Source organism: Lithobates pipiens, unplaced genomic scaffold, assembly GCF_037356315.1.
Source record: "Lithobates pipiens isolate NorthernLeopardFrog02 unplaced genomic scaffold, aLitPip1_a1.2 Scaffold_8, whole genome shotgun sequence".
Lineage (NCBI taxonomy): Eukaryota > Metazoa > Chordata > Amphibia > Anura > Ranidae > Lithobates > Lithobates pipiens.
In genome coordinates, this window is record NW_027507903.1 from 394,192,408 (window position 1) to 394,206,193 (window position 13,786).

Consider the following 13,786-nt stretch of genomic DNA (forward strand, 5'->3'; position numbering starts at 1 on the left):
TGTAAAGTCAGCACTTTTTACAAGCTTGCATTGAGCTGAATATTGGAATCATTAGGGGACATTTTTTCTTATGCTCCAGTGGCTATGGAAGAGATATCTTCCTCATCAAGAATTTTGTTAGAGATGTCATGGTGGGGTTAGAAGACTTACAGCAAGGTTAAAGTCTATACTTTCTAAATGTGGACCCATGGTTATTCCTTTCCTGTACTTGATGTTCTGTAAATTAAGCCTTTCAAATCTTTTGTCAGACTTCCTTTACTAAAACTTAAGGCTGCAGAAGGTGCAGCAGATTCAGATGGAGAGTGTTTTGCAGTAGGGGGACATGAGTGAATCAAAGTTTGAAGGGGAGAAGGAGGAGGGAGAGAGGGCCTTTTGCTATCAATGAATATTTTTGATGTGCTGCTCCCTCCAAATTGTTTGGTGCAGATTCATGTCTCTCCTCATACATGTGGTACCCAAGTGACTGGTAGTTTAACCATGACTGATACTGTGTAAAAAATAAAAAATGCTGTGCTATCTCCAATAATTTATCTGTGAATAATGCCTATAATCTAGTGTTCTATGTGTTTTAAATATTCATCAAAAAAGATGATTGAGTGTATATTCACATGTTATAAGACAATGAGATCCTATATAGTTCTCACTGTTTTTTTTTATTAAAAAAAGCATAAAAATAGAAAGCCACTCACATGTACAGTATTAGACGAGGCACGAACATTTATTGCTTTAAAAATCCCCATCAACAATCGAAAGAACGGATGGCAATGGATTAGATCCTTCAATGTAATCCCTGTCCTGTTCACTTGCTCTCCCTTTCAGTGCTGTAAAGCCACATCTTGGCCACGCCCCTAGGCCTTTCAGCATAATGACATCATCAGGGGGCCAGCTCTTACCTACACAGAAAAAAAAGGAATAAAGACGCTTATGCTTATATGCAGCTACCCTGAAAAAAATACTCATAATATAAAACTAATTGTAAAATATAACTAATATCAATATGTAGTCCATCTAGCCACTGCTCCTAATCTAAAAGCCAGGTTTATACATCATCATGTAATCTTTAAATAGTTCTTAGTGAAAATATGTAGTATATTAGTGTTTCACATTAAAAAAGTCACTTGCATATTTTTGCAACTGCTCTGAGTGCCTCTCTCACTCCAGGCACAGGTGTTGACAGCCTCTGGGTTCTGTCACTTCCCCACACTGCATATGAAAATAGTGAAGCTACACACCTCTGATTCCTTGCATACAAAACTTTACTCCAACAGCAGAGACAGAGACATTCCATTCACATCCTCCTGCTGACGCATTTTGCATTTACTTGTGTACTGGGGTTTCTCTATCACTGCAGACAGAATACATTTTTTGTACAGGGATCAGCAATATGAGACTTCAACACTTTCAAATGATGCCAGTCTGTATTATTTTGTATTATCCAAGCCAGGAGAGGAACACTGGTGTAATCACAAAGCAGACTGAATAGCTAAATTTCACTTTCAAAGTATTTACTTTGTGCATGCGATGCAGAAATAAATATGTGCACATGTGTGACTATGACAGTGTACATACCACTAATTCACTAATAAATATGTTTTAACTTAACAATATACACTTTATTAAGCATAAAACAGGTGTGCGGTTGTGCAACCAGAATCAAAATGAGATTTTCTCAAAGGTTCCAGGCCTATCTTACATCATTTAGCCCTGGTATAATCACTTTTTTCTATGGAAACAATACATCATAAAGTGTGCACTGACATAATAAAAAGTAACAGTAAAAAACCCTTTAAAAATCCATGGTGCAGGTGAGCCGGGTCCTAGAGGTATCGCAGAGGAGGAGGGAAGAGGCTCCGTGGCCTGCGGGTCCTACAGGTCCTAAACATATAGGTGGGCGCATCTGTCCTAATCCTAGAGGCCCTGCCCGAACCCCCACCATGGGCAACTCGGCTATGGCCAAGAAGGGCTGCAAGATAGAAAGCGTGAAAGAATTCCTAGCCAAAGCAAAGGAAGACTTTTTGAAGAAATAGGAAAACCCAGCACAGAACACTGCTCATTTGGACCAGTTTGAACGCGTTAAGACTCTGGGCACAGTTTAGATGAGTGATGCTTGTAAGACAAGAGGAGGATGGGCATCATTATGCTATGAAGATCCTGGACTAGCAAAAGGTGGTGAAATTGAAGCAGATTGAGCACACACAGAATGAGAAGCGTATCCTACAGGCTGTTAATTTCTCTTTTCTTGTTCAGTTGGAGTATTCATTCAAGGACAACACTAACCTGTGCATGGTTATTGAATATGTAGCGGGGGTGAGATTTTCTCTCACTTGCGCCAGATCGGACGCTTCAGTAAACCTCACACCTGATTCTATGCATCTCAGATTGTATTAACGTTTGAGTATCTGCACTCTTTGGATCTAATCTATAGAGCCCTGAAACCAGAACACCTGCTCATAGACCGGCAAGGTTACATACAGGTGAAAGATTTTGGTTTTGCCAAGAGAGTCAAAGAAAGAACATGGACTCTGTGTGGGACCCCAGAGTACTTGCACCCTGAAATCATTCTCAGCAAGGGATATAATAAAGCTGTGGACTGGTGGGTGCTCAGTGTCCTGATTAATGAGATGGCTGCAGGTTATCCTCCATTCTTTGCAGATCAGCCCATTCAGATCTATGAAAAGATTGTATCTAGGAAGGTACTCGTCCCTTCTCACTTCAGCTCTGATCTGAAGGATCTTCTCAGAAACCTTTTGCAGTTTGACCTTACCAAATGATTTGGGAATCTGAAGAATGGTGTGAGTGATATCAAGGGCCATAAATGGTTCAGCACCAGGGACTGGATTGTGTAATGGAAATTTGTAAGTTCTGTATATAATTGTATTCTATTTTATATGTATTGCACAATGCCCTCACTGTGCACACGGCACTAATAATGTTTTCAGTACATGTTTTGCATTTTTTCGAGTCCTGATTAGAATTAGCCTGCCTATGTAACACCCTTTGTTACCATAAATGTACAATTGTAATATTAATGTGATACCTACCTAATCATGTGTATAAAAACCTTCAAATGCTTCATAATAAAGGAGAACAGTTATTTGGAAAGATGCTGAGCGTATCTTTTGTGTCTGTTCCCTACTGCAGTAGTTATTATTAATTTGGAACCACTAATCAATATGAGGCTAGGAGTTGCCTATCTAAAAAAATATCCATTTCAGGTGACGAACTTTGCCGAGGAGGGGTTTCCAGGTGACCCTGAGTATCTGAAACGAGGAGCTTGAGATGATCCGGGAATTACTGATAATCAACCGGCTGAGCTAAGCCTTTTGCTTACATTTGAGTTATCAGACTTCCTTGATCGGTAAGGCATTTTCGGGACAAAGGGTACCTATTTTACTCCCCTTAATCGAACTGTATTGATTGGTGGTTATATGTTATGTTGTCACTGTCTACTGTCCATTGGAGTGTTATAGATAAGAAAGGGAAGAATAGTGCTGTTCACAGGTATATGTAGCACATCTGCTAGATAAAGTAGTTTAGAGGCAAGAGGGTATAGGCACACGTAGAGATGACTGGCCAGTCATTATGGGCATTAAATTATGTAAGGGAATAAAGGGTAAGAGACCCTCAAAAATGCCCAGCGCAAGAGGAGCGCTATACATGAACCGAAGGTGCGGTTCGGCCTATACTGAGCCCCTAGATTAACGGTTAAAGTGGACAGGGATTCCCAATGGGTAACTGGGTTACCACCAAAGTCCACAGGGACTAAGAATCATGCAGAGTAATCAGCTAGAGAAACAGCTATCTATGTGAGCAGGATGGATCAAGGGTGATAATTATTACTAGACAGAAAGGGACATTTTGATGTTAAGTTGTGGGAGGAATTTGGAGTCAGGCAACTAGTAAGGTCAAGAAACAGTAATGGGAGTTAATATGTTGTCAGAGAGGGAAGGTGGGATGAGCACTATGGCTGCCCGTCTGATCATAGAAGGTACAGTATGTGAAGTATGGTATTACAATACATTGGATGCAAAAGATATCAGAAAAATAAGGAAAGCAGAAGTTTAAGCAAGGAAGTATTAAAAAAGTTAAAAGAAAGTAAGATAATGATATACATGTGTTGTGCACAAATGGGAAAAATGCATAAGCGATTTTAGAGAGATATTTGTGTATGTGTGTAAATGCTGGAACCTTTAGTTCTGTCAGTCTATAAAAAGAAGGTGGAGGCATCCTTCATACCCAAATGCAAAGGGTCGGGTGACACAAGTAATTGTGATGATTATGAAGAGGAAGAGATCAGAATCTCCATTACAGATAAATGTGCCAAACAAATTCTCAGAGTTCTTAAGAGCACCTTGATAGCAGGAGCCATTACTCAAGACTTCCCGTGATCAAGTGAGACTGATGGAGAGAACCCCACTGATCGGCACACAAACTTCTCCTTCCCTTTCACACTCCCCACCTCTCCAGCTTTTTATTAGTGGTGCAGATTCAACTTGGAGGCCATCTTATTTTATCCTGGATCTGGTGGTACTGGTTGAGAAAATTCCATTCTCTGTCATACCCCACCTAGTTCACAGTTTTGCTTCTCTCCTTGACAGATCTGAGGGGCCAAGATTTATTTAAAGCGGGGTTCCACCCTAAAGTGGAACTTCCGCTCATCGGAACCTTCCCCCCCTCCGGTGTCACAGTTGGCACCTTTCAGGGGGGAGGGGGATGCAGATACCTGTCCAAGACGGGTATTTGCTCCCACTTCCGTGCATAGACTATGCTGTTTCCTGTCTCGGCGCGCTGTCTGCTGGGACACACAGGGGTCCCAGAGACAGCGCGGACCATTCCCATTGCGCTGCGTGACTCGCACATGCACAGTAGGGAACCAGGAAGTGAAGCCGCAATGCTTCACTTCCTGATTCCCCTACCGAGAATGGTGGTGGCAGCAGCTGAGTGACCGATCGGTCTCGGCTGCCGACATTTATTAAAAGTCAGCAGCTGTAGTATTTATAGCTGCTGGCTTTTAATATTTTTTTTGTAGGTGGAATCCCTCTTTAAATGTGAGTGGTTCCTTTAGGGTGGAGCCAGAACTTTTGAGGCAGGCCCATATCCCTCAGGAGTTGGGGCCTGTTATTATTTTATTTTTTTAACCATTTTCATTTGAAGAACTTGGCTATTGGGTTTAATAATTTAGTTTACATAGTTTATTAATAATGAACTGTTTCAATCTGAATTCTTTCCCCATCAATCACTGTCCTGTTTCCCAGCTTTCCGTATCCTAGAATGACTTTTAAACTGAAAGTGACAGTTTTTATCCCCAACTTACACCACTGTTTAGTTCACGTAGCACATTTTTGTCTCTGTATTATCCACTTCTCCCATCAGCCATGCCATAATCTTTGTGTGGTAGGTCCTTTATTGGTGTTTATACACAAACCAGAATAATGGGGCGGGGGAGGAGATGGGGATGTTTAAAGTTATTTACCAATCCTCAGCATTATTTTCTGAAAGGGAGCTGGTGACCATTGGACTGCTTTTGTGGCTTTTGCCATCCCTGTTGTCTTTGAGTGCCATTTTACTAGTGAGCCCTTTTACTCAAGTCAAGAGGGACTTGATATAATTCAGCTGCAGTTGTAGCTTAACTTGAAAAATTTGGGAATTGATGGCAATACAGCAGTCGTGGTATCCCAAAGTACCAGCATACATTTTTGACTATAGTGAGGCTTCTTTGTCTAGGACAAAGTCAGTTGATGTGGTCCTTCATTCTGTTTAAAGGCTTGATTTAGCTCTGTTTTAAAATATGTAGTAAGCCTAGAATCAACCTTTCAGTTAATGGGAGTGTTTTTTTTTTTTTTATGAATACTGGGCACCTTGAAGGTCTCTTTCAGTTCACGTTGCACTACATGTATTGTCTTTTTTTCAAATGAGTGGATACTCTTGTGGATTTTGTTTAATTGGCTTGGAGACCTCAAACTGCCCTTTTTATGGAGGTTCATACCTTTTTGATGGAACCATGTTTCCAGTAGAGCACAATTTTGAAGTTGATGTCATAGGAAAGTTTTTGGGAGCTGGAAAGACGGGACCATAAAGCTCTCTGCTTTATTCATTTGGGTACAGACTCTGAATACCCTGTTTCCCCAAAAATAAGACCTAGCTTGATTGTTGGTGATGGCTGAAATTATAAGCCCTACCCCCCCCCCCCCCAAATAAGCCCTACTCTGTTTCCCCTGAAAATAAGCCCTACCCTAAAAATAAGACCTACAAGGACTTTAACTAGGGCTTATTTGGGGGTAGGGCTTATATTGCAGCCATCACCGACAATCACGCTAGGTCTTATTTTCGGGGGAAACAGGGTAGCATCCCGAAATCTATTTTGGGGATCTCAAATTAGCAGATACACCCTTAATTGTAATGGCATGTTTTCAAAGGCACTCCTTGTGGTCCTTGAACAATAGCATGTTGACGGCTGTTTTGAACAAAATGGCAAACGGGGTCTTCTATGATTAAAACAAACAAGCACTTCTATTGAGTGCAATACTCTGATTTATTACATAATAATGTACATTCTGAAGAGCAAAATACTAGTTTGGAAGTAATACTAAGTCCCCAGCTGTTTTGTGGCTTTAAAGACTTAAGTTGGGAGGGTCAATTTTGGAAAGGACCATTTTTAATCCAGCATGAGGGCGATAAAACATGAAAGGTAGGCTTTTCCAAATATTTGTCAAGAGGGGTTGGCTTATTACAGACATGGTGAGGAAAGTGGAATAATTTGGGGACAGATCTGTGCATTTCAATTTTTTCACTTAAATTATATATATATATATATATATATATATATATATACATACACACACACGAACACACATTCACTTTTTACATGTGTTATACTGTAAACATTTGAGACAAAAATACCAATAAAGTTTTGTTGAAAATAATAAAAATAAAAGAATCCATGGTGCCTACTTTTATGAGGATGTATTACAGTGCAGAATGAAAAAATGTGTTTTGTTTCGTTTCAATTTGTTATTTGCATAAATTTGTTTAGTTAAATTAGTTTCATTCATTTAATTCATTTTCGGGATTCGTTTCATGTATTCATTTTCAAATCGATTTGAAAGGTTTTCAAATCAATTTCGAATAGTTTTCAAATTCGAATTGTTTTCCAATTTCCAAAAATAATAAAATAGAATAGAAAATAAATGAATAGAATAGAAAAAAAATTGTTCTATTCTATTCTATTCCATTCTTTTCTATTCTAATTTATTCTCTTTGGAAATTGGAAAACTATACAAATTCAAAAAGTTTTTGAATTTAAAAACTATTCGAATTCGAATTTAAAAACTATTCGAATTCGACATGTTTTTAAATAAAGAAATTTGAAATCAAAGTTTTCAAATTTAAAAACTATTTGAACTTTGTATTCGAAAACTATTGGAAAACTATTTGAATTTGAATTTCATTTGAATTCAAATTTTGTTATTTTGGATGAGTTTAAATTCGGTACTATTCTAATTCTGATATTTGGATACACCTGAAATTTCCAAATAACGAAAATTCGTCCGAATTTTAATTCGGAACGAAACGAACCACAAATGTCTACATACTACTACTATTTGCTATTGCATGTTGCAGTAATACATATCTGTACATTTATTAGCTTTTCTGTACCGATGGCATGGTGTACATTTTTTTCGGAGCTGCTCCTTTGTCACTTTTTTTTGTGTATATTTTTATGCACACACTAAACAAAAATATTTTTAATTATAAATACAGTATCTGCATATAAGCCACAAAATGGCCTCAATTTGGTATTCAATGCACACTCTAAAGAGGCACAAACTAATTTTATAGTGTAAGCTTTACTTTTTATGTATCAATATTCTATAATTATTTCAGCCCAGGAACCTATTTCATAATAAAAAAAAGTCCTTTTTTTTATTAATACATTTGGGATTTTAAAACCAATATTTGAAGATAGGTAAATTTTGTGATTTTCAGTATATTGGTATTTTTAATTCACAACATTACATTCCATGCATATTGTCAATCTCTCACACTGACTTTGATATTTCCTGAGATCTCATAATGCATTTCAAAAATATGTGCTTTATTAATATCTATGTAATCTTTCTCTTTATATTATTTTACTTTGAAAACACATACTATGACACCATTTAATAATTTTCTTTTTATGTTCATATATATGTTACCCATCTAACAGTTACATTATTTTATTTATACAAAACCATTAAAAAGAGAATTGTTACAAACCAATAAAATAAATAAATAAATACCTTACCAGATGAGTTAAATGATTGTGTTTGCATGCATCGGTAAAAAAAAAAATGCTTAAAATCTTTATAGTAATTTCTTACTGTCTCTGTTCCCTTTAGTAACTCTGGCCCCAAATGTGTTATCTATAAACAAGGAAATGATTTATTATAATATTAATATCCAGTTTGCTGTTACCTTTGTTTTCTTTTTTTGCTGTCACAAACAAAAAAGTTAAGCTCAGGTTACTGTACATTGCAAACATCTTTGCATGCTTTGGCAATGGCATAGGTAAATGTATATTCTGTACATGTAATTGAACTCTGATTGTAGCTTAACTAAAGCAAGGATTTGTTTTCTCCACTTTAAAGACACATTTAGAAAAAAAATCTACAAATCCAGATTGTATGTGCAGTAAAAGGATGAGAGCTGGCATGTGCTTAAACTACAGCAAGAAAAACAATGGGACTTGACTTCATTAAAATGGATTTTGCTTTTACAGCAAAAGGGAAAGACTCGGATTTAAGGGCTAGGCTGTTATCTTCTAATCTCAGATGGGTATCAGGCACTACACAGCAATATAATTTGTAGGTCATCTCAGTCAGAAGCAATTAGCTGACCAGCTCATTTTTTGCTAAACTACTGTGTAATTTGCTGCAATCACAAGCAATTAGCAGATTTCAGGGAAGGGCAAATGATGATGATGGTAATGATGATATGGAGAAACATGGGGGAATGGAAATAACAATTAGCCTTTCACCTATGAGTGCATGCTACAAATTTGAAGTGAGGGAGACACATCATATGTGAAAACTAAGACACGAAGACTCCTTATGTATACTGATTTTACCATAATAGCACATACTTCTTGAGCATTCAAGGGCAATATTTTGTGTGTGAAAGTATTCCATATTTGTGTTTTACAATTTTTTTCTTCTGCAAGCAAAGGGTATACACATTTAATTTGTGCACTTTTTTCTCCCGAAATTTGCCTTTTGAAATATCTATTAACAGGAAGTAAGAGAAAGTGAGCAGGAAATGTTTAAGCCAATGGCAATGGCATAAATACTAAGAAGAGACATGCCAGTAGTAGGCCACAAGACCAACAGAAGGAAGGAACTATGAGGGCAGAGCCTCTTCTATTAGGCACAATTACAGGGGCAGGAACTGTACACCACAGTAAAACTCCCAGTATGGGGTTCTATTTATATAAGTAGCAAACATAATCTGCAAGTGTCTTCAATAACCCCAATATTCCTATGGTCCTTTTTATTTAATACAAAACTCCCTCATGTCAAACATGATATACTTATCTGCTCTGTGCAATAGACTTGCACAGAGTGACCTAAACCTCTTCTTCTGGGGTCCCCTGCCTGCGCTTGTGGCTCCTTTTCTTCTGAATGTACCCCTTCAGTAAACTGCTTGCTATGAGGTACACCTAGGGGCTCCCTCCCGATCCACGCAGCCTGCATCCATAGAAACGGACATCACAGCTTAGCCCCTGCTCCCTCTTGGATTTGACTAACAACAGCAGGAGCAAATGGCTTCCTCTGCCTCAGCAAAGCTTGTGAGACCAGGAAGAGAGGGGAGCAACCACAGATGGAGACAGCACTGGATCAAATGAGGACTCAAGAAAAATGGGAAAGCGCAATGCTATGCAAATGCCACATGTATTTGAGTAATGATATCCAAGTTTGTATAAATGTTTAAAGCATAACTATGTTTAAATAAAATTAAATAAAATTACTTTTATGAATTTTCGTGTGCCACATGATTATGCACTTAAAAAGGCCTGTATCCACAATCTGTCCTTTGAACCTTCCAAATTGGGATGTTGGTGTTATGAATAATACTAACCTGATCATGTCCACATAATCCATCGATATTTATGTGATTACAGTAGCTGTAGCCAATCACAGCATGTCAACAGTAAGCAAGTTGTCATAAATAGAAAGCCATTCAGTTAACTATTGCTTATAATAACAGTATAAAAAAAATAGGCTTTGTTGACTCCTCTCCAAATGTAGTGTTTATGGTTGTAGCCAAAAAGCTAAATTTTGGTCTCATCACTCCAAATGACTTTGTGCCAGAAGGTTTGAAGCTTGTTTCTGTGCTGTTTGGCATATTGTACGTGGGATACTTTGTGGCATTTGTGTAGTAATGGCTTTCTTCTGGCGACTTGACATTGCATCCCATCTTTCTTCAAACGCCTCCTTATTGTGCATGTTGAAACAGCCACTCCACATGTTTTCAGAGAGTCCTGTATTTCACCTGAAGTTATTTGTGGGCTTTTCTTTGTATCCCAAACAATTTTCCTGGCAGTTGTGGCTGAAAGTTTAGTTGGTCTACCTGACCATGGTTTGGTTTCAACAGAACCCCTAATTTTCCACTTCTTCATTAGAATTTGTACACTGCTGATTGGCATTCTCAATTCCTTGGATATCTTTTTATATCCCTTTTCTGATTTATACAGTTCAACTACCTTTTCCCACAGAGCATTTGACAATTATTTTGCTTTCTCCAATGACTCAGATCCAGAAACATCATTGCAGCACTGGATGAAAGATGCAAGTGTCTATCAGGAGTTCAGAAACGCATTGACCTTTTATACACACACTAAGCAAACAGCAAATGGATCAAGCAAACAGATTACAGGTGAGGATGGTTAGTGTAAAAGGTGAAATAGTCGCGTTAATTGGAAAAATATCGAGTTCCCTAGACAAAATCATAAATTAATATATGTACAAAAAATAATGTGCATAAAAAAATATGCCCTGAATGCATATTAAATAAATATAAGTAATATCATTCTATATATCAGACAACAGTACAATTAAGAAAGGTGTCCATATAAATTCATATAGTACAAATTGATATACTGATTAAACTCAAATAGTCATTAAGTGCAAAGTCCACATAAAATGTGCAAATAAATTTAGAAGATTTGCCTCCTTAATGACCAGGCTAGGTTGCGTCACTTTAACTGACAATTGCGCGGTCGTGCGAAGCTGTACCCAAACAAAATTGACGTTCTTTTTTTTCCCACAAATAGAGCTTTCTTTTGGTGATTTTTATTTTTTGCGTTATAAACAAAAGAAGACTGACAATTTTGAAAAAAAAAATATATATATATATTTTTCACTTTTTGCTATAATAAATATAAAAAAAAGTAAAAAAAATTTCATCATCAGTTTAGGCCGATATGTATTCTTCTACATATTTTTGGTAAACAAAAATCGCAATCAACGTATATTGATTGGTTTGCATGAAAGTTATAGCATCTACAACATTTATTTATTTATTTTTAGTAGTGATGGTGGCAAACAGCGATTTTTAGCGGGACTGCAACATTGCGGCGGACAAATCGCACACTTTTGAATTTTTTTTGGGACCATTGACCATTAAACAAGGTTAGGACTGTATTATATATTAACTGGTTCCCAACCGGTGCACGCCAATGTACGTTGGCAGAATGGCACGGACATGCAAATGGGCATACAGGTATGTCCCTTTACATTTGCCAATGTGCCATTGCATTCATGCCGACTGCGGCGCGCTCCGGCGCGCTCCGGCGCGCTCCGGCCGGGACCTCTGTGAGTCGGGTTGTGGATCCCGTGGACTCTATCGCCACAGGGATACCCGTGATCATCTCACTGGGAGGAAGAACAGGGAGATGCTAATGTAAACAAGCATCTCCCCATTCTGCCTAGTGACAGTGTCACTGATCTCTGCTCCCTGTGATTGGGAGCAGAGATCAGTGACATGTCACATGTAGCCACACCCCCCACAGTTAGAAACATGCCCCAGGACACACTTAACCCTTACCCTGCCACCTAGTGGTTAAACCCTTCACTGCCAGTGTCATTTACACAGGAATCATTGCATTTGTATAGCACTGATTGCTGTATAAATGACAATGGTCCCAAAAATGTGTCAAAAATGTCCGACGTGTCCGCCATAATGTCGCAGTCATGATAAAAATCGCAGATCGCCGTAATTACTAGTAAATAAAAAATTATTAATAAAAATACCAATAAACTATCCCCTATTTTGCGCAAACCAATCAATAAATGCTTATTGTGATTTTTTTTTACCAAAAATATGTAGAAGAATACGTATCGGCCTAAATTGAGGGTAAAAATTTTTTTTATATATATTTTTGGGGGATATTTATTATAGCAAAATGTAAAAAATAATGCGTTTTTTTTCAAAATTTAAGCTCTTTTTTTGTTTATAGCGCAAAAAATAAAAAATGCAGGGGTGATCAAATACCACCAAAAGAAAGCTCTATTTGTGGGGGAAAAAGGACGTCAATTTTGTTTTGGAGCCACGTCGCACGACCGCGCAATTGTGAGTTAAAGCGATGCAGTGCCGAATCGCAAAAAGTGCTCTGGTCAGGAAGCGGTTAAATACAGTTCTGTAAGCAAAACCTTATTTTCTGGCAGGGCCCCTCCCAAAAATAGACTCTGGATCCGCCCCTATTTTGCCACTACTTCTTCCATGCAGTATCAGGATATTGTAAAAATTGTTAAAAAGTGTCTTACCACCCTGTATGCTGAAAAAGCATTATATGATGTTCTCCAACAGGGATGCAGTTTCCCCCGGTAGGAGATCTCCCACTTTGGGATGAGTCCTTTCTCCCAGCCTTTTCATACTTCACAAGCCTCTCATACATGGCTGAGTGTCAAAGGATCATTAGACCATGTAGATCATGTAGACAGTGTTGTAGACATAATAAGAGCAAAACAGTGACTTCTTTTTCTACATGAGAGGTATATTCCCTTAAGAATTACATTAATTGTAATTTCTAAGCAAGTAATTTATGTAATTGAAGGCAAGGCCTCTCAGATGCAGTATATAGGATGCACAATCCGTCCATTGAGGGTCAGGATATCGGAGCATTATAATGACACACTGAATGCTAATGCTAAGAATATATCTAATGTGTCTAAGCATTTTAGAACAGTACATGCAGGGAACCTTGACCATTTTTCTTTTTTTGGTTTAGCACAAATCAGAAGACCTCCATGAGGGGGTGACATAAATCGCACCCTACTCCAGAGAGAAGTTTGTACCCTTAATACCAGAATTTTTTACATGAATGAATAATAGGATGGATATAACTTTGTTTTTGAAATATACTCCCCTTTGGGATTTATATGGGTGATTTTTCTGTTTTGTGCTCCTTTTTCTTTTCTGAAAGCTTTTCTCTCTTTATGGGCTTGCTGGACCCATTTTCGAACCTCCAAAGACTATCTGCAAACAATGAATCTTCTTCCTCCCTAAAGTACCGTATTTGCCGGCGTATAAGACGACCTTTTACACTTAAAAAAACTGGCCGAAAATCGGGGGTCGTCTTATACGCCGGATCAGCCCCTCCGATGCCTGCTGAGGGTTCGGTAATACTGTATGTAGCTTCGGCTACATACAGTATATACCGCTGAGCCAATCCCAGCGAGCGATGTATTCGAATGAATACAGAGCCTGCTCGGATTGGAGCAACAACCTCTGCCAATCCGAGCAGGCT

At 38.1% G+C, this 13,786-nt stretch overlaps 1 pseudogene; it reads left to right on the forward strand.

The window, feature by feature from the left end:
* The first annotated feature begins 1,934 nt into the window (after positions 1 to 1,934).
* On the forward strand, positions 1,935 to 2,822 carry LOC143962884 (cAMP-dependent protein kinase catalytic subunit alpha pseudogene; annotated as a pseudogene).
* Positions 2,823 to 13,786: the final 10,964 nt, after the last annotated feature.